Source organism: Pavona decussata, unplaced genomic scaffold (assembly GCF_977016875.1).
Source record: "Pavona decussata unplaced genomic scaffold, jaPavDecu1.1 SCAFFOLD_34, whole genome shotgun sequence".
NCBI classification, from domain to species: Eukaryota; Metazoa; Cnidaria; class Anthozoa; order Scleractinia; family Agariciidae; genus Pavona; species Pavona decussata.
In genome coordinates this window covers 52894-74962 of record NW_028145457.1, presented here as the reverse complement: position 1 = coordinate 74962, position 22069 = coordinate 52894, and the positions used below count along the sequence as shown (strand labels likewise).

The window sequence follows — 22069 nt, the reverse complement described above, 5'->3', positions numbered from 1 at the left end:
GTCTGTTATTGACCAGTGTCCCCTTGCGGCACGCTGGGAGACCTTAGAACACAACCTTGCATCCTCTAAGTATAGACGGAAGCGCAGTGCCCTGGAGATTGAATTTACCTCTTTCCTTGGGAGGTCATCTCCGCCAAAATCCCTCAACAGCGTGTCTCCAAGAGACATTATATATTTTTTTGATTTGGAAGGACAAGGATTCAAAGACTAAAGTTCACCGGGAGAGTTGCCCCTTTCAAGGGAGGGCCTCAAAAACCACGTCTTCCTGCAGCTGCCCTCGTCGTCTTGCTTTTAAAACGGTTGACTCCTACATAGGTCAGTTGCGAGCCATCCTACGTGATCATCTGGAGACCACCGACACCACCATTTCAGTTACCATCACGCCTAACCCCGCAGCACACCCCGCGGTGAAACGCTACCTCAAAGCGGTGACGGAAGAACAGTTACGTGCGCAAGCCATCCCGAAACAAGCAGAACCACTCTTTATTGGTGACTTAGTAGCCCTTTGCAAAGTGATCAACGGAAAACTGCATACAGCCAGTACTGACCCTATCCACCTCTACATTCTTGCAAGAGACTCAGCCTATTTCAAGCTACATTTCTTTTCTGGTGACCGCCCTTCAGATCTCGCCAACATCAAGGCAGCCGAAATTTTACGATTCCCCAACGACAAGGGAATACTGTTTAATCATATTTTCGGGAAAACTCTCCGGTCCGGCGATTCCAGGGTTTTTGCCGTAGCGAGGCATCCAAACCCCACCATTTGCCCTGTTAAGGCGTTGGACGACTACATTTCTATATGTACGGCGATTAAGGTCTCTGTTCATAGCGGCCCTCTGTTCCGTGCCACGCGTGGCAACGCCGTTCTCATCGACCCTTTTTCCACGGATGCTGCTGAAGCCCGTTTAAAGAGCTACCTACAAGCAGCGGGTCTCTCCAACAAGACCCTCTATAGTTTTCGCTGCGGGGGGGCCATTACCATGGCTGTTACGGGGTGTGCCTTGGACGACATCGTAGAGCATGTGGGATGGAAATCTCACCGCATGGCTAAATATTACCTGCAGCTTCACAAGTCGCTCCAAACCGACTCAGTTGCGGCACGGATGTCCCTGGCTACCCCAGACACATCCTCACGTTATGACGAGCTCAATCAGCTTCACGGTTTTGAACCTGCCTTCCCCCCTCATCTGTCCAGCGCGGCCTCTCCGCCACTACGCAAGTCACCCAGAAAGCGGAACATTTAGCATGTAATCTGAGTAACCTCATTAAACACGATTGTTACATCTACTCCCACCTCGTGGTTATTTCCCGGGATCTTCGAGGGTTGGGAATGGGATTGGGTTTGGCATAGGACCTAGTTAGGAGGGAGTGCGAATCCAGTAGTACCTGCTTACGGGTTTTCGCCCGATCTTTTACTGTAAGCATGGGTTGGGATATAGTACTGTCCCGAGTCATGCGCACTGTAAAAGATATTATCTTACCTCGAGATATCGTCTTTTACTCAACTCATTGGTAGCAGCCGAAGGTGTACTTGAGCTTTCGAAGCTTCGCTGGGCTATGGGGCATAACCTGGGCTTACGAACCCCACCCGCCCATCCCTATGTCCCGACCCTTGTCTCACTCACCTTTTGCCCTTCTACGGGTTTTCGCCCTATCTTTTACTGTAAGCATGGGTTGGGATATAGTACTTTTCAAAGCCCGTGATTTCCCCTTTGCCGTCCGAGTTGCATTCTGGGTAATTTCGATACAACGACGAAATGGAAGTCCCGCCATCTAAATTCTGTAGTTTTTTTTATGAGTGTCAAGCCACGCGGTCCTACTGGCAAAATATCGCACACATCGTTTTCTACATTGAGTGAGTGTTGTGAGTTGCAAGTCAAATCTCGCCCAAATTGTCTTGGTAGGTCCAAGAATCCAGCCACAGAACGGCCAGAGAGACAACTTCACTCGTGAGCCACCATGACTCAATAGAACACTTTTGGCGTCACAGTCCTTATGAAATCATCTCTTACCTCTGGATTCTTTCAGAGGATTGCCTCTACTCTCTATTCCAGCTTTATGATGCCAGCCTGGGAGCTTCTGCCAAGGAAAATGGCCCGAAAGTACACTTATAAACCGACTACTTACCGATTAGAATGTGTTTGTAACAACAACAGTTCAAATAGGTGACGTCACAAAAAAACTTGAGTCCTCGTTATTGCAGAGCAGCGAACATTTCAAAGGAGATCTTCATATAGGACAACTAAATCCGTTTTGGTCATCTCCATCGAGATAATTGTCCAGAGAGTCCAAGAAATTTGGCAGTAAAAGAGTTAAGGCAACCAAAGTTTTTCACATGTATCTAGTTTCATTGGGCAAGGAATAAGCAAATAACAAAGTTTAGACAAAATCCAAAATACATGTATCATTACATTCACCTGTTCCATTCATGAGTTGGCGCACAACTAGCGCTTTGATTACACGATTAAACTTCTATTAGATATGGAGCTTTCGTGTGTGGAATGCTGGCAACAAAATCTCTGTTGAATGTTTCATTCCAAACAGAAGAGTAAGTGAAAATACCCTATCACTCCAGGCTATATTTCAGGCTTTCTGTTTGCGGTTTTTTTTTTGTTTTTGTTTCCGCGGAGGTGTATAGAAATCATGGAACACCCGTTTTACACCGAATTCAGGACAGGACAAATTATCTGTTAATCATAAGTAAAAATAACCAGCTCAAACTACAACAGCGAACTGAAGCAAATAGTCTTCTTATATCAGCAGAAAATAAAAATTGATCGGTATCATTGTGAGACAATTGCGTAACGAAAGAAGTGTGTCAATTCATGTTTTTTTGTAACATTTTTCCAACTAGAAAATGGCTTATTTCTACGCTTCGTAACTAGTAATAAGTCCCAAGAACCAAATAAAGCAAACTAAATGCGTAGTGAAAATTTTTCATCGCTGACAATCGTACCATTTAACAATTTTTAATATCGATCACGCGATTGGATTTATGCGAGTCCAAAGGCTACATTTTCAAAGTCGATCACGCGATTTAACATGCTGCTACATGTACAGGTTGTTAAACGGATTAGAGCTAGGGGTTCAATTCCGTTCATCAGCTGCATTTTCAACGTCGATCATGCATTTCAGCCTTCGAAAACTGCGGCTAACATACTCAACTAACATCGCATCTTACAAACACCAACTGACTGCCTCAGAATATCTAGTGTTGTTGAATGGTTTAATCAGGGATTGAACATTGCCACTGTGAATTATATATATCACGTCTTACAGTACTGTAAAGAGTTCATCAGTGTGAAAATAACTCGTTCAGAGTTTTAGACTTTTCAAAAACACATTAATAATTCATAAGCCCATTGACCTATCAAATGGTCGATAAAATATCATGTGCAGTGGTTTTAAAACCCGATAAAACCTCCTTCTTATTAATGTACGGTGTTTCACGTTTTTCTCGTATGCTAATTTCCAACGTTCACAAAAGCATCATTGTTATGGACTCTCTGGACACACGCTTTTCTAGGAATGTTTTGAGGCCGTTCAAAACACTCCCAGCACGTGTTTTATCTGGTCTAAAACCACTCGCCTGCGTCTCGTGGTTTTAAATCCCGATAAAATACTGCTGCTCTTGTTTTAAACATTACCTAAACCACCCCCACTCCAGGGTTCAATGATTGCCTCATGTGACAAACTTCTCATAATCACGATGAAGCTGGATTGAATTGGATTGGTTAACTTTATTTCACGGGGTTTATTTGTGATCACTTTCTTTGCTATAAAAGTTATAACTTCCAAAGAACGAGCATCGATTTTTCTGGGCCTGCTTCAAAGTAATATTCAGCTTTCAAACAACCAGGACAGACGTTTCACCGCATATCTTCGAGAATGTCCGCAACTGACAAGGTACATATAACAATTTGTGTTTTCAAAAGAGTTTCTAATTAAAGGGTCACTGTCACGGTCATTTTCCTGTATTTTGATCAAAACTGCGCAGGGCTGCTCAAGACTTTTTTTCTAAAATGAAATTGCTGTTAGAGTGCCAGGAAGAAAATATTAACGGATTTCAACGGAGAAAGACAAACTATGATCAGGTTTTTAGCGACTTCTCTATAATACACAAGATAAACTAGGAAAAATTGGCCAATTTTTTTAAGTTGCAATCCATTTCCATCCTAGCCACGAGTAGCCAAACATAATTATTACTCGTTTCGTTGCTCAAAAAGTAGGTTTGTTATTAACAAAACTGAACCATTATTTTGCCGATTCCATCGATTACAAATACGTTTTTTGGCTGTTCAAAGTGACACAAAAAATAGGTGACACTGCCCCTTTAAGTTCTCCTAATGTCCAATGTTATTCGATATGTGTTGCCGCAGATTGTGCTTCGGGATGAAAACTCGCTGCAAACGGTGGAGGAGCATTCCAAAACAACCGACTTTAAAGGTAAATAAATTAGTTATCAGAAGAAGAGCCGAGAAACTGCGTACTTTACTTTTAATTTAAAGGCTCAGTCATTTCCAAGCCGCATGACCAATCCCACGGGCATTCTTTGGACGTTTGTCATAATGGGGGTATTTCCCCTTTGAAGTCTACAAGTGCCCCAATTACCCCAGGTTAGGGTTGGTGGGGGGTGGGGGGAGGGGCATCTCATTAATAATTGACTGAGCCGATAAGAGGATACACGAGTTTCATTTGGGCGCACAGTAACGATATCAAATCGGTATGACATGTTTTTTGTGGATGACAAGGGGAACATTTTCCTAAGAAGAAGGATGAATGTTAAGCATCGAAAAACTAAGCCATTAGTTTAACTAATCCATTTACCGTTAAGTATAATATTCGTTTGATTTTCTTGAGTGGTTTTATCTGACTGTTGACTTATCAAAATGGTGGCGAAATCACTCGTCTCATTCACTTTCCCTGTACATGTTTTTGTTCTCATCAGATGCGCTGCCACAGTCATCCAAAGTGCCAGCAATGTTGCCTGTTGCATTTTTGATGTTGGAAAGTATCGAAGAAGTTCCATATACATATAACAACCTCGCTTGTTGTGGTCTTTTGTGTTGAACCACAATTTGAAACTTATAAATTTTCGCTGCCGTAGAAGAATTGATTGATAGTCAATTAACACAAGTTTTATTTAAAAAATCCCAGGCATGTAATCAGATCTCTTCAATAATTGATGAAATAAAGAACAAAAAAAAAATGAAATTATTACTGTATTTGTGTGATTTGTATGGGGGATCTGAGCTATATATGTGCTGATGTTATGGATATTACAAAATGTGCAAAGAAATGCGCACAAGCTTTGATCGGTCGAATAGGGTTCATATATTCGTATTTGCATAAATAAGACATCTAAAACTGGTAACTATAATTTTACAAATTCGTTTTACTGGGCAAAAGTATCCTGGCTTTGTACACGTCTCTTGAAATCAGAAAAAGTACTGATCCTTAACTTTTCAGGAAGAGCATTCCATTGCTTGGTTGAAAACACATGAAAAGGAGCATAGCCCATAGGTAGTAGTTCTACACTTGCTAAGGGAGAATACGTTTCTATTACGCAAATCTTAGCTTGTACAGCTTGAATTGAAGTAAACATATTTCACATATAGGTGGGATACTGACTGAAAAATAAGCCCTTGTAAAATAATACAAAAATAATTGCAATGTGCTTATTATACAGCAAAGTCATTTCAACCTTGCTAAGCAATTCAAGGTCCTGTATTCAAAAGTGTAATTATTAACCCTTTCACCGCTAAAGGCGACTAATCTCGCCGGTTTAGAGGCTACCACTTTCAAGATTGACCACGTTCTCAAATCCAGCAATCTGGTTATTATGGTGTACTAATGGCGTCAATTAGTAAGTATTTTAGGCTTTAACAGCCAATAAACTGAGTTTTACACCGAATTCAGGACAGGACAAATTATCTGTTAATCATAAGTAAAAATAACCAGCTCAAACTACAACAGCGAACTGAAGCAAATCGTCTTCTTATATTAGGAGAAAATAAAAATTGATCGGTATCATTGTGAGACAATTGCGTAACGAAAGAAGTGTGTCAATTCATGTTTTTTTGTAATATTTTTCCAAGTAGACAATAACTTATTTCTACGCTTCGTAACTAGTAATAAGTCCCAAGAACCGAATAAAGCAAACTAAACTACTGAACAAAAGAAATGGTGTTTGTTATAAAAACACTCAAGAAAATCAATCTACTTTACGGTAAAGGCTTAAATGGATTAGTTTTTGGATGCTTAACGTTCTTCCTTCTTCTAGGAAAAAGTAGAAGTCTGTGTAAAATGTAGTAGTCTTTTGACTTGCACGTTGTTGAACGGAATTGAGCCCCTAGCTCTATTCCGTTCAACAACGTGCATATACATGTAGCAACTTGGTAAATCGCGTGATCGACTTTGAAAATGTAGGCTTTGGACTTGGATGAATCGAATCGCGTCATCGATAGTGAAAATTGTTTTAAAATGATAAAATTGTCAGCAATGAAAAATATTCACAAAGCATTTATTTTGCTTTATTTAGTTGGTGCTTGGGACTTTATACTCGGCAGCACTAAAAGCCGGAATCCGGAATCGGAAACTACAATACAGAAACTAAACATTTACTGCTAACGAAAAAGTTGAATGTTTAGTTGGAATGAAGTGACGTCCTTGTCAAAATGCAAATTTTATATTTCTTGATACGTGACACCAGAGAAAAAACCTAATTAAGTCATTAATTCCCGCCAATGAAAAATGAGTGTTTCCACGGTTTAAAAATGTAAGAATGATCGCCCACGAAGTAAAAGAAAAAAACAAGAAACTGTTATCAGCTTATACTCGGGCCATATTTGACTGCGTGGTGCGTAAGCCTACGATCTCTTCTAGCGTCGATATAGATATACACCGCAAGAACAGCGTCCATCAACAGATCAGAGCAATCACCCCCCAGCAGTGCTAAAAATCATACCCCTCAATATTAACAAAAGGTTAACTGCCATCTCATCCAGCAAAGAAATATTTGACGAATCCATTGCCCCTTACCAGAAAGCTCTCACAGAAAGTGGATATAACTACAAGCTAACATACAACCCACCGCAAGAACAGGCCCGGAAAAACAAAAGAAAAAGAACAAGAAACATCACATGGTACAATCCACCTTTCAATTCAAACATCAAAACTAACCTTGGAAGAAAGTTCCTGCACATCGTCGACAAATGCTTTCCAAAACACCACCCACTCCACAAGATTTTCAACTAACTCCTCCACAACCGCGCATTGATTATTTGAAGAAAAGTTTCTCATACAGTGGAGCTCAATTGTGGAACCGTGTATAAATAAAGTTATCCTATCCTATCATATCCTTCCCACCCCCTTCTCTCCCAGTTCCCTTCCCTCTTAGTTCCCACCCCTTCCCTCCCAGTTCCCACCCCTTCTCCCCCAGTTGCCTCCCCTTCTCTACCAGTTCGTACCCCCTTCTCTACCAGTTCTTACCCCCTTCCCTCTTTGTTCCCACCCCTTCCCTCCCAGTTCCCACCCCTTCTCTCCCAGGTCCTACCTCTTCCCTCTTAGTTCCCACCCCTTCACTCCCAGTTCCCACCCCTTCTCTCACAGCTCCCACCCCTTTCTCTACCAGTTCTAACCCCCTTCCCTCTTAGTTCCCACCCCTTCTCTCCCCGTATCCACCCCCTTCTCTCCCAGTTCCTACCCCCTTAGCCCTTCCCTCCCAGTACCCACCCCTTCCCTCCCGGTTCCCACCCTTCCCTCTTAGTTCCCACCCCTTCTCTCCCAGTTCCCACTTCTTCCCCCTTAGTTCCCACCCCTCCTCTCCCAGTTCCACCCCCTTCCTTCCCAGTACCCACCCATTCTCTCCCAGTTTCCACCCACTTCTCTCCCAGTTGCCATCCCTTCTCTTCTGTTTCCCACCCCTTTCAGCCCTGGTTTTCTCTCTCCTTGGTTCATATTATTATTATTATTATTATTATTATTATTATTATTATTATTATAATTAAGCAATGGGCCACCCCACATTTGGGTGAATTACACCATTCTATTTGCAAGGCAAGTATAAATGTATAACATTAGATACAATGCAGGCCAACATTGTGGAACTAGTCTTATGCAAAGCTAAAAAAGCGTAACTAGGAAAGAGATATCTGCCCTGCTCTCTATCCAGTGTACTTGTATATCTTGTATACAAAATTGTACATCCTCTCTTTGAGTGACATGATCTAGTGCAGTATTCTCTTCATTGAAAAGGTGATCTGGAATGAAATAGTTAACAATTATTCACCGAAGTGGAGGTGAATAGTGATGGACATAAATATCCATCAATTTCACTGACACTGAGGTGAATAATATTAATTGTTTAGTATATACCACACAAGGTGAACAACTAGTTGACCAAAAACTTATTTTATTTCTCACAATATACCGACAAATTAATCTCGTACCCTGATCTCAGTTGGTTCGGGAATGTCGAAATGTGAGATCTCCCCTCCGCCTGACCGTGGGAGATCTGGGTCAAGATTACCGACAAATGGTATGAAATTTTAAAATCTTGTGATTTCTTATTGTAGAAAGTTCTGTCTCACTCAGCCTTGCAGACAAATAAAACTTTTGGAGATACTTGTTTAGTTCCTACAGTGTCATTTCTTCAAATTTTCTGTGACACGATATATTTTCTATGGTTTTATTGAGTCATTCAATCGTGGATATGCAATGCAAAAATCAACAAACTGATACTAAAAGAACAAGAGCAATAACAGAATTTAAGAATTGGTTCATGCTTGGCGTGCGTATATCGAGTTATGAATGCACGCGGGAAGTTTGGAGAGCACGAGAGAAGCGTAAGAGTTACTCGAGGCGTAGCCGAGAGCAACTTTAGCTTCTTGAGTGCTCTCCATTAACTTTCCAAGTGCATCCATAACTCGATATACGCACAGCTAAAAGCATGAACCAATTCTTTTATAACATAGTGAAAATAAAGTAAATGATTCCTGGAAAACAGGTTTTGTTCCAGATTAATTACAAAATTCTCTGTACAAAATGGTTTCTCATATAGGTTTAATCTTAACGTTTCATTAAGCTTCAAGCTCTTATAAATATACATTTTTTATGGTGCTGTCTCTCTATAAAAGTTTTTTTTAATAACACAGCGCGCGCATGCTTCCCCCATCTGACTTGCACACGTCATCGGATGGACGCACGGCCGTGCGTATGTTGAGAAATGTACCATGATGACGCCAATAGGTTAGATTAGGATGCACGCGCGCTATGTTATAATTACCAATGTTAAGCTTCAGCGCGGTTCAAAGAAGAAGAGGAAGTTGCGACCAAAGTAGCGGTGTGCAACCCTCTTGTCTCGCTATAGCAACGCCAGAAATATGAAGCAAAATAAACAAGCCTTATGCCAAAAGATGGAAGCGTTCGGGAGGGCTACAATGCGGTCCGTGCATATATAGGATCGAGTTGGACTTTCATCTACGCGAGAACGCCATAAAGGAGATGCAAGATACAATCGACAGCGCTGGGATGAATGGCTAAGTTAAAATATTTTAAAACCCCAAACCAAGAACTACCTGCTGAAATAATAAAATGTTTTACCATTTGAACGCAGGTCTCGTATTGTTTACTAAATAGTAACGCCATCTTTGAAACGAATACTTCTCCAGGGACTCCTTGGGATTGGTGATTGTTATCGATTACTGTCGATTACTATCGATTATTATTCATTATCTCAATCGATAACAATCGATAATAAGTTTTTTCTGTGAGTTCGGTTGTTATCGATTAAAGATATCAATCGATATATCGATATCAATCGGTGATTGATATCGATTGATATCGATGGTATTGATTGATTTCCGATATCGATTTCTATCGATTGACTACGCCTGGATGAAATCACTGTCATTCCCTTCATAAGACGGAGTATTTCAAAGAAATATGCCCGAAACGGTAAAATAAGCCCCAAAACACAAAAAAATACACCAGAGGTGAGTCCATTTTATTCATTTTATTGAATGAAAATTAAATTTAGCGTTTTTTAAGCTTCATAATCGACAGTATTTTATATCCCATACAAAGTCTTATAAATAACGCCTTTAAATGGGTCTTAAATTCTCAACGGCTGCCTGTAACCCAATACCGCTTGCACTCAAAGGTCATCGTTCCGTTATGTAATATTGTTTTCTTTTAGTTATATATTTTTGTCCTTTTACATTAGTTCTTCTTAGCCATGTATTTTATTGTAGTATATATTTTATTGTAAATCAAACGTAATTCAGCCTGTGGCTGCAAGGTTTTTGATAAATAAACTATCTATCTATCTAATTAATTATTACACGCTCTCCATGCATGATCCAGTGACGCCGCTTGGGCTGCCTGTGGCTAAGCGGGTAATTTTCAGTTATTCGGGCAGAGACGGCGAAGGCGGGTTGCGTATTGTGAGCTTTGCTTGAGGAGGTGACAGTCTTTAGCCGTAGAAAGTAAGTCTTAGGGATGATTTCTAGTCGGGAAGCGTGAAATTATGGGAAATTTTTCCCTCGGCCAAAGACTTCGTTTATTTTCTTGCTGAAAACCGCTGTATGTTGTTCCCCGTTCAAATTTTTTTCTCAAAATCCGGGACTTAAAGTAATATGGCAATAACACGAGCAAGAAATGGCAAGGATTTTCTCTTCAAAAAGCGTGAGTTTTAAAAGCTATTCGATTAAAACTGTAGCGTTGCACAAAAACAAAAAAGGTAGGGAGCTTTTGGAAAATTTAATATTATTTGATAAACTGCGCTGGGATTGCGGCGGACGTCCCTCCTGCCTCGAGCGATGATAGGCGCCTGTATTTGCAGATTTTCGTTTTTTATTTATGATGCATTGCAAGATCTGTCTTGAAGATCGCATCATATGAATTCGCAAACCTAAAGTATTTTAAAGTGCACTCGTTGACTTTCGTGAATTTAAAAGTGCTAGGTTAGTTTTGAATGCCGCAAAATGCGAAATACAGCTGTAGTCGTGTTCACGTTGATTGTTTCCGATTTCTCGATCGGTCAGTATAAAATGCAGACTGCAGACTGGGTATAAAATGCAGACTAGGTATAAATTGCAGACAGAGACCAAAACCGTCTATTCGTCAAATACAAGATATATTTTGAATTTTTCAACTTATTACTTGCTAGTGTCATACATACGCCTTTTAAAATGCAGTCTTCATTTTATACTGACTGGACTGGAAATAGTACTAGATTTTTATTCGCAAGATCAGCACGGATTTTTTTGACACCGCCGTGGGGAAGGGGAGGGGCAGTACGGCAATCCTGATTTTGTGAAGTACACTCTGTTTTTTTTTTCTTTTTATAAGAACGTCTTATTTTGGAGCTGAGGCTGAACGTTCTTATATTTTCTTGCGATTTGAGGCTGAACACGTTCTTAAGATGTTCTTAATAACATGACTACATGTATTTTAGTAGTCACTGGACGCGACCAGGAAACCTATCAAAAGTGCATTGCCTGCTGATATATGGTATCAAGAACTGCTGATTATGACAAACCGAGATGTGTGTCACCATTGTTAATGTTATACAAAACATTCCCTCAGGTATTTTGGTTAATTTACATTTGTTACCTTGATTTTATACAGTATACATACTAGCAAAATAAAAATGTTCTTAATCGACTCTCAGTCTGAGGAATGTTCTTAATACATTCTTAAAATTTTGGTTTAATCTCAGCCTCGACGTTCTTATAAAAAAGGTTCTTTCTGGTGTCCGTTTATTCTGTTGAATTGGGACAATTGGCGTGGGGTGAGGGAGGATGGGGATTAGGTGTGTACTTGGCGGGGGTAAGTCTAGCCTGCGAATACAGCCGCCTCTTATCGCTCCCGGCCCCGATGGGCGTTTCGGTTCTGTGGATCCGCCTTTTAACTGACTGTGGGGTTGGGGAAGGGGATTAGCAGGTAATTGAAATATTTCATAGAAATGAGTAATCTGACAACTGTGTGGGCCGGGAGCGATGAGAGGCGGCTGTATTCGCAGGCTAGGGTAGGTCGCTTCACATATTTTGTTCCTTTCTTTCTTTCGTAATTTTTTTCCCAAGACATTTTAATGAATTCTCAAATATTGAAGTGTTGGCCTGTGTTCTGTGGATCCGCCTTTAACTGACTGTGGGGATTAGCAGGTAATTGAAATATTTCATAGAAATGAGTAATCTGACAACTGTACTTAATTTTTTTTTTGATTTTATTTTTTTTAATATTTTTTTACCCACGACATTTACCCACGACTGTTCTGTCGTGAATTGTAATACCGTCGTGAATTGTAATAACACTTGTCGTGAATTGTAATACCTGTCGAGAAATGTAATAACAGCTGTTGTCGTGAATTGTAATAACGTACCTATCGTGAATTGTAATAACCTGTTGTCGTAATTTGTAATAATCCGAGCTGTCGTGAATTGTAATACCACGTTGTCGTGATTTGTAATAAGTCTTAAGAACAAACAATTATACAATGATGGTAAAATGACAGGCTAAACAAGGCTCCTAGATAGGAAGAATATGACCTTCAAATTTGCTCTTACGAATACGCCGTCTTTCAAAGATCTCCCTTTTCTGTACGAAAGTAGGGAAGGGTCTTTGTAGATCTCTCTTAGCAGAGGCTGATTTTCTATCAAGTGCCATTTACTCATCTGAATGGTTTTTAGGTAAAGTACAGAAGGGCGATATTCTGCAACAAACGGCAAAATGTTTTTGCGCGTTTTTTTGTTTGTTTTGTAGGGCCGACATTCTTTCGCTGATATCGACCGTCCGAGAGAGTGGTAACCTCTGTAGCGTGATCTCTGTTTGCATAGAGTAATGTTTTCTTCAAATGTTGTTTTTGAAGATTTTGTTCTGAGAAGTCTTCAAGGAACTGTTATTTACAACCGAGTGTAAAGTATGTACGTGACTCTCATAAGTTGAGACAACAAGCTTGCAGAGCATTTTAAAAAGAATGAGACTTCCTTGTCCAAATGTATTCATTCACCGCTCAAGATCTCTTTCGTATTTTTAAATTACTTTATTATGAAAAAGCGTATTTTTGTCGTAGTTAGAAAAGTCACGCAGCTGAAATACGGTTAGTGGAATAATTTTGCCCAACCAAGGGTGCCTGACAAATTATACTGTTTGGGTGTTAAAACGTTGTCTTGCTTCAATTTCAAAGCGTAAACAAATGTTACGAAAATAAGCTGGATTTTGTGTTTCAAATTTTTAAAAAAATACGCATGGATCAAAATAAAAGTTGGGTTTTTGCGTCATTTTTTATTATTATTTTTTTTTTTGTAATCGTTTGTTCTTAAGACTTATTACAGATCACGACAACGTGGTATTACAATTCACGACAGCTCGGATTATTACAAATTACGACAGCAGGTTATTACAATTCACAACAGGTACGTTATTACAATTCACGACAACTGTTATTACAATTCACAACAGGTATTACAATTCACGACGGTATTACAATTCACGACAGAACACACGACCCTCACCCACGACCCACGACAGATAGTCATACTCAGCGTTGTTAGGCTAGTGATCGATAAGTCGAGAAGTGCGATTTTGGGTAGGATTTCCGGTCTCGAGTGTCAAATAATTTCCAGATGTTCGTTTGGCGTGATTCGCATTGCGTCCTGAATCTAGAATGAAGACAGAAAAACAATTTAAAACGCTGTCTTGCTCCGATTAAGCCGATTGTGTTGTAGAAAGCAAGGCGAGCGCTAACAGACCGGGTTTGGGATGAGATTTAAGCTGCGTTGGAGCCGTTAATAATTGCCAAATGTCACACTTGTTTAGTCGGATCACAGGTCATGTTTCATTTCACTCAGATGTCAATGTCATGTCTAATTCCAAAGAAAAGCCTCTCTTTTCTCTTGCATAGTATTTTCTGACCTTAATTTCTTCTGATGAACCGTAACTGAAATCTTTTTAATGACTAGCTTGTTCCTTCAGCCTAGAAAGTCTCAAAATGTGCCCAATTTCTGTAGCCACCTTTTGGAAGATCATAGCCTGCGTAGCAGTCGTTTCTGCAGGCTAGGAAAATCAGCTCAGATATATGGGCCCAAAATTAAATAAGCGCCCAGTGGTTAATCGAATAAAATACGGTAATCAGTGTATAATTAACATTGACAAAGATAAAGAATTAGTGAACATTTTAAACTACGGCAGGTTTGGTCCGTTTAAAAAGAAAACGGTCCTACCCAGACAAAAACCAGTTTACGGGCCTACAGTGTATGTTGAACCAGTAAAAAATGAACCCATGAATTTTGCACAATCAAGCGGGATTGTAAGCAAATACGAATATAGGAACTCTATTCGACCGATCGAAGCTTGTACGCATTTCCTTGCACATTTTGTAATATCGATAAAACATCAGCATATATATATAGCTCAAATCCCTCATGTAAATCACATCAGTAAAGTGATAATTTCAACTTTTTTAGTTCTTTATTTCATCAATTATTGCAGAGACCCTATTACTTAATATGCGTACGTGTCACTATCTGATTACATGCCTGTTCCAATAAAACTAGGGATTTTTTTAATAAAACCTGTGTAAATTGACTATCAACCAATTCTTCTACGGCAGCGAAAATTTATAAGTTTCAAATTGTGGTTCAACACAAACAACCACCACAAGCGAGGTTGTTATATGGATATGGAACTTCTTCGATACTTTCCAACATCAAAAATGCAACAGGCAACATTGCTGGCACTTTGGATGACTGTGGCAGCGCATCTGATGAGAACAAAAACATGTACAGGGAAAGTGAATGAGACGAGTGATTTCGCCACTATTTTGATAAGTCATCAGTCAGATAAAACCACTCAAGAAAATCAAACGAATATTATACTTAATGGTAAATGGATTAGTTAAACTAATGGATTAGTTTTTCCATGCTTAACATTCATCCTTCTTCTTGGGAAAATGTTGCCCTTGTCATCCACAAAAAACATGTCATACCGATTTGATATCGTTACTGTGCGCCCAAATGAAACTCGTGTATCCTCTTATCGGCTCAGTCAATTATTAATGAGATGCCCCTCCTCCCACCCCCCACCAACCCTTCACCTGGGGTAATTGGGGCACTTGTAGACTTCAAAGGGGAAATACCCCCATTATGACAAACATCCAAAGAATGCCCGTGGGATTGGTCATGCGGCTTGGAAATGACTGAGCCTTTAAATTAATAGTAAAGTACGCAGTTTTTCGGCTCTTCTTCTGATAACTATTTTATTTACCTTTGAAGTCGGTTGTTTTGGAATGCTCCTCCACCGTTTGCAGCGAGTTTTCATCCCGGAGCAATATCTGCGGCAACACATATCGAATAGCATTGAACATTAGGAGAACTTAAAGGGGCAGTGTCACCTATTTTTTGTGTCACTTTGAACAGCCAGAAAACGTATTTGTAATCGATGGAATCGGCAAAATAATGGTTCAGTTTTGTTAATAACAAACCTTCTTTTTGAGCAACGAAACGAGTAAAAATTATGTTTGGCTGCTCGTGGCTAGGATGGAAATGGATTGCAACTTAAAAAAATTGGCCAATTTTTCCAAGTTCATCTTGTGTATTATAGAGAAGTCGCTAAAAACCTGATCATAGTTTGTCTTTCTCCGTTGAAATCCGTTAATATTTTCTTCCTGCCACTCTAAGAGCAATTTCATTTTAGAAAAAAAGTCTTGAGCAGTTTTGATCAAAATACAGCAAAATGACCGTGACAGTGACCCTTTAATTAGAAACTCTTTTGAAAACACAAATTGTTATATGTACCTTGTCAGTTGCGGACATTCTCGAAGATATGCAGTGAAACGTCTGTCCTGGTTGTTTGAAAGCTGAATATTACTTTGAAGCAGGCCCAGAAAAATCGATGCTCGTTCTTTGGAAGTTATAACTTTTATAGCAAAGAAAGTGATCACAAATAAACCCCGTGAAATAAAGTTAACCAATCCAATTCAATCCAGCTTCATCGTGATTATGAGAAGTTTGTCACATGAGGCAATCATTGAACCCTGGAGTGGGGGTGGTTTAGGTAATGTTTAAAACAAGAGCAGCAGTATTTTATCGGGATTTAAAACCACGAGACGCAGGCGAGTGGTTTTAGACCAGATAAAACACGTGCTGGGAGTGTTTTGAACGGCCTCAAAACATTCCTAGAAAAGCTTGTGTCAAGAGAGTTCATAACAATGATGCTTTTGTGAACGTTGGAAATTAGCATACGAGAAAAACATGAAACACCGTACATTAATAAGGAGGAGGTTTTATCAGGTTTTAAAACCACTGCACATGATGTTTTATCGACCATTTGATAGGTCAATGGGCTTATGAATTATTAATGTGTTTTTGAAAAGTCTAAAACTCTGAACGAGTTATTTTCACACTGATGAACTCTTTACAGTACTGCGAGACGCGATATATATAATTCACAGTGGCAATGTTCAATCCCTGATTAAACCATTCAACAACACTAGATATTCTGAGGCAGTCAGTTGGTGTTTGTAAGATGCGATGTTAGTTGAGTATATTAGCCGCAGTTTTCGAAGGCTGAAATGCGTGATCGACGTTGAAAATGCAGCTGATGAACGGAATTGAACCCCTAGCTCTAATCCGTTTAACAACCTGTACATGTAGCAACATGTTAAATCGCGTGATCGACTTTGAAAATGTAGCCTTTGGACTTGCATAAATCCTATCGCGTGATCGATATTAAAAGTTGTTAAATGGTACGATTGTCAGCGATGAAAAATATTCACAACGCATTTAGTTTGCTTTATTTGGTTCTTGGGACTTATTACTAGTTACGAAGCGTAGAAATAAGTCATTGTCTAGTTGGAAAAATGTTACAAAAAAACATGAATTGACACACTTCTTTCGTTACGCAATTGTCTCACAATGATACCGATCAATTTTTATTTTCTGCTGATATAAGAAGACGATTTGCTTCAGTTCGCTGTTGTAGTTTGAGCTGGTTATTTTTACTTATGATTAACAGATAATTTGTCCTGTCCTGAATTCGGTGTAAAACGGGTGTTCCATGATTTTTATACACCTCCGCAGAAACAAAGAAAAAAAAACCGCTAACAGAAAGCCTGAAATATAGCCTGGAGTGATAGGGTATTTTCACTTACTCTTCTGTTTGGAATGAAACATTCAACAGAGATTTTGTTGCCAGCATTCCACACACGAAAGCTCCATATCTAATAGAAGTTTAATCGTGTAATCAAAGCGCTAGTTGTGCACCAACTCATGAATGGAACAGGTGAATGTAATGATACATGTATTTTGGAGGAGAAACTCATTTTATTGGCTCTTAAAGCCTAAAACACTTACTAATTGACGCTATTAGTAGACCATAATAACCAGATTGCTGGATTTGAGAACATGGTCAATCTTGAAAGTGGTAGCCTCTAAAACGGCGAGATTAGTCGCCTTTAGCGGTGAAAGAGTTAATAATTACACTTTTGAATACAGGACCTTGAATTGCTTAGCAAGGTTGAAATGACTGCTGTATAATAAGCACATTGCAATTATTTTTGTATTATTTTACAAGGGCTTATTTTTCAGTCAGTATCCCACCTATATGTGAAATATGTTTACTTCAATTCAAGCTGTACAAGCTAAGATTTGCGTAGTAGAAACGTATTGTCCCTTAGCAAGTGTAGAACTACTACCTATGGGCTATGCTCCTTTTCATGTGTTTTCCGCCAAGCAATGGAATGCTCTTCCTGAAAAGTTAAGGAACAGTACTTTTTCTGATTTCAAGAGACGTGTACAAAGCCTGGATACTTTTGCCCAGTAAAACGAATTTGTAAAATTATAGTTACCAGTTTCAGATGTCTTATTTTTATTTATCTTTTTTTCTGGAATTGTTTTGTTTCTGTCAACGTTACATATTTCTCGGAGATATTAAGGGCGAGTTAAGGCCGATTTAGACGGTACAACTTTTGCTTAATACTGTCGCATGCGATTTCTAGAGCGCGCACTGCTAGCCTGTTCAATGCTCCTAGAGAGATGCGCGAAGGACAGGGCGAGGGGACGAAAACGAGGGCGACTGGGGGAGAGAAAAACAGATAAAGAAGAGGAGCCTGTAATCATTTTCTTAAACACCTCATGCCGCCTATTTTTTCCAAAATGTGTCAAAATGTCAAAATGTCAAACTTTTTATTGTCACGGAAGACCCAAAAGTCTAGGAGACATCTTGTACACGCGAAACTTAAACCTTTACGTTCTCAAGGGTGCAAACCACCGGGAACTGTTAAATGTGGAGGTAGACGATGTCAGGTCTGTGTGCATCTTACCATAGGGGACAGTTTCGAGTCAACTAAAACTAAAACTAATTGTAATTCTAGCAATGTTGTCTATTTGTTGTGTTGTAAAGTGTGTAGCATTTGAGCCATCTCTGTACTACCCCAGCGTGATGTAAGAGGAACGTCATGTGTGTTGCAAAATTGGTTTTAAAAAACGGTAGTCAATATCCCTTTTATATTGTTTTCGGCCTGTTGGTGTTAGCTTTTGCACTGAGTTTTTGTCTTGTTGAGGCGAAATAAACTTGTTATCCCTTGTTTTGTTGTTCTCTTAAAATGTTCTCGCTTACTGAAAATGTTGGGAAAATAATAAGCGCCCACCACCCTCGCGAGAATAAGCGCTAACCCTTATGGGACCAAAATAGAATAAGCACCCAGCCGTTAATCGAATAAATACGGTAATCAGTGTACATCATTGAAGAAGCTAAAAAAATTAAAAAGCTGAAAAGAAAACGATCCTACCCAGACAAAAACCAGTTTACGGGCTTGCAGTGTATGTTAAACCAGTTCTTAATGAGCCCGTGAATTTCCCACAATCAAGCGGGACTGTATGCAAATACGAATATATGAACTCTATTCGACCGATCAAAGCTTGTGCGCATTTCTTTGCACATTTTGTAATATCCATAACATCAGCACATATATAGCTCAGATCCCCCATACAAATCACACAAATACAGTAATAAGTTCATTTTTTTTAGTTCTTTATTTCATCAATTATTGAAGAGATCTGATTACATGCCTGGGATTTTTTAAATAAAACTTGTGTTAATTGACTATCAACCAATTCTTCTACGGCAGCGAAAATTTATAAGTTTCAAATTGTGGTTCAACACAAACAACCACCACAAGCGAGGTTGTTATATGGATATGGAACTTCTTCGATACTTTCCAACATCAAAAATGCAACAGGCAACATTGCTGGCACTTTGGATGACTGTGGCAGCGCATCTGATGAGAACAAAAACATGTACAGGGAAAGTGAATGAGACGAGTGATTTCGCCACTATTTTGATAAGTCATCAGTCAGATAAAACCACTCAAGAAAATCAAACGAATATTATACTTAATGGTAAATGGATTAGTTAAACTAATGGATTAGTTTTTCCATGCTTAACATTCATCCTTCTTCTTGGGAAAATGTTGCCCTTGTCATCCACAAAAAACATGTCATACCGATTTGATATCGTTACTGTGCGCCCAAATGAAACTCGTGTATCCTCTTATCGGCTCAGTCAATTATTAATGAGATGCCCCTCCCCCCACCCCCCACCAACCCTTCACCTGGGGTAATTGGGGCACTTGTAGACTTCAAAGGGGAAATATCCCCATTATGACAAACATCCAAAGAATGCCCGTGGGATTGGTCATGCGGCTTGGAAATGACTGAGCCTTTAAATTAAAAGTAAAGTACGCAGTTTTTCGGCTCTTCTTCTGATAACTATTTTATTTACCTTTGAAGTCGGTTGTTTTGGAATGCTCCTCCACCGTTTGCAGCGAGTTTTCATCCCGGAGCACAATCTGCGGCATTGAACATTAGGAGAACTTAAAGGGGCAGTGTCACCTATTTTTTGTGTCACTTTGAACAGCCAGAAAACGTATTTGTAATCGATGGAATCGGCAAAATAATGGTTCAGTTTTGTTAATAACAAACCTTCTTTTTGAGCAACGAAACGAGTAATAATTATGTTTGGCTGCTCGTGGCTAGGATGGAAATGGATTGCAACTTAAAAAAATTGGCCAATTTTTCCAAGTTCATCTTGTGTATTATAGAGAAGTCGCTAAAAACCTGATCATAGTTTGTCTTTCTCCGTTGAAATCCGTTAATATTTTCTTCCTGGCACTCTAAGAGCAATTTCATTTTAGAAAAAAAGTCTTGAGCAGTTTTGATCAAAATACAGCAAAATGACCGTGACAGTGACCCTTTAATTAGAAACTCTTTTGAAAACACAAATTGTTATATGTACCTTGTCAGTTGCGGACATTCTCGAAGATATGCGGTGAAACGTCTGTCCTGGTTGTTTGAAAGCTGAATATTACTTTGAAGCAGGCCCAGAAAAATCGATGCTCGTTCTTTGGAAGTTATAACTTTTATAGCAAAGAAAGTGATCACAAATAAACCCCGTGAAATAAAGTTAACCAATCCAATTCAATCCAGCTTCATCGTGATTATGAGAAGTTTGTCACATGAGGCAATCATTGAACCCTGGAGTGGGGGTGGTTTAGGTAATGTTTAAAACAAGAGCAGCAGTATTTTATCGGGATTTAAAACCACGAGACGCAGGCGAGTGGTTTTAGACCAGATAAAACACGTGCTGGGAGTGTTTTGAACGGCCTCAAAACATTCCTAGAAAAGCGTGTGTCAGGAGAGTTCATAACAATGATGCTTTTGTGAACCCCGTGAAATAAAGTTAACCAATCCAATTCAATCCAGCTTCATCGTGATTATGAGAAGTTTGTCACATAAGGCAATCAATGAACCCTGGAGTGGGGGTGGTTTAGGTAATGTATAAAACAAGAGCAGCAGTATTTTATCGGGATTTAAAACCACGAGACGCAGGCGAGTGGTTTTAGACCAGATAAAACACGTGCTGGGAGTGTTTTGAACGGCCTCAAAACATTCCTAGAAAAGCTTGTGTCAAGAGAGTTCATAACAATGATGCTTTTGTGAACGTTGGAAATTAGCATACGAGAAAAACATGAAACACCGTACATTAATAAGGAGGAGGTTTTATCAGGTTTTAAAACCACTGCACATGATGTTTTATCGACCATTTGATAGGTCAATGGGCTTATGAATTATTAATGTGTTTTTGAAAAGTCTAAAACTCTGAACGAGTTATTTTCACACTGATGAACTCTTTACAGTACTGCGAGACGCGATATATATAATTCACAGTGGCAATGTTCAATCCCTGATTAAACCATTCAACAACACTAGATATTCTGAGGCAGTCAGTTGGTGTTTGTAAGATGCGATGTTAGTTGAGTGTATTAGCCGCAGTTTTCGAAGGCTGAAATGCGTGTTCGACGTTGAAAATGCAGCTGATGAACGGAATTGAACCCCTAGCTCTAATCCGTTTAACAACCTGTACATGTAGCAACATGTTAAATCGCGTGATCGACTTTGAAAATGTAGCCTTTGAGTAGTTATGTATCACACCCTAGGGCGCGGCTTTGAATTGCGCCCAAAAGGTGTGCTTTTAACCCTAACAAAAATAAACATAAAAATTTCATAAAACTTTACTGAAACTCAACCCCAACAAAATCTCACTAAACCTTTTACACAAAATATATCAAAAAAGTAACTTTGGGGCATGTGCCGCAACTGACACAAAATGGGTGGAAATTTTAATAGCCGTAGGGGAAAGTCTCAATTCCTGATTCAGTCTTAACAACCGCCCTTTTATCGTAACACATTGTAAAGTCTTTTTCCTGATACCTGTTTTTTACCTCCTTCGTCTTGCTATCTCGGGTTATCATTTGTTCGTTGACTGTTGTTATCCGATTCTTCTGTCCTTCGATGATCTGTCTCATTGTTTGCTGGTTAATATATTGAGGGATTAACCCATTAAAGAATATTCTTATGACCAACATCCGGTTGTGAGGAATTAGCATAGGTGTTCATTGAGGTGAAACGTGCTCTCACGCTAACACAAACCACTCATGTTAAATATCCTGTTTTCACCAAATACACATGCGTACTAAAATTTAACATGAGTGTTGTCGGTATTTCATACC

The 22069-nt window shown here is 39.3% G+C and overlaps 3 long non-coding RNA genes across 4 annotated transcripts in view; 1 reads left to right on the top strand and 2 right to left on the bottom strand.

The window, feature by feature from the left end:
* Positions 1–3569: 3569 nt before the first annotated feature.
* The window catches only part of LOC146484268 (uncharacterized), a 38873-nt gene continuing 20373 nt past the window's right edge, over positions 3570–22069 (top strand). The window contains exons 1-3 of one of the 2 annotated variants that reach the window (XR_014863642.1): positions 3651–3906; positions 4380–4446; positions 4949–5214. This is a non-coding gene — a long non-coding RNA (uncharacterized LOC146484268). Of the gene's footprint in view, positions 3907–4379; positions 4447–4948; positions 5215–22069 lie in introns of those variants that run through there. The other variant, XR_014863641.1, reaches the window with a different exon arrangement.
* Positions 14451–16177, bottom strand: LOC146484270 (uncharacterized). The gene is made up of 3 exons (XR_014863625.1): positions 15798–16177; positions 15268–15334; positions 14451–14764 (listed from the first exon to the last, which is right to left on the bottom strand). It is a non-coding gene; the product is annotated as an uncharacterized LOC146484270 (long non-coding RNA).
* Positions 19012–20452, bottom strand: LOC146484269 (uncharacterized). Its single transcript, XR_014863624.1, has 3 exons — positions 20296–20452; positions 19783–19849; positions 19012–19279 (listed from the first exon to the last, which is right to left on the bottom strand). It is a non-coding gene; the product is annotated as an uncharacterized LOC146484269 (long non-coding RNA).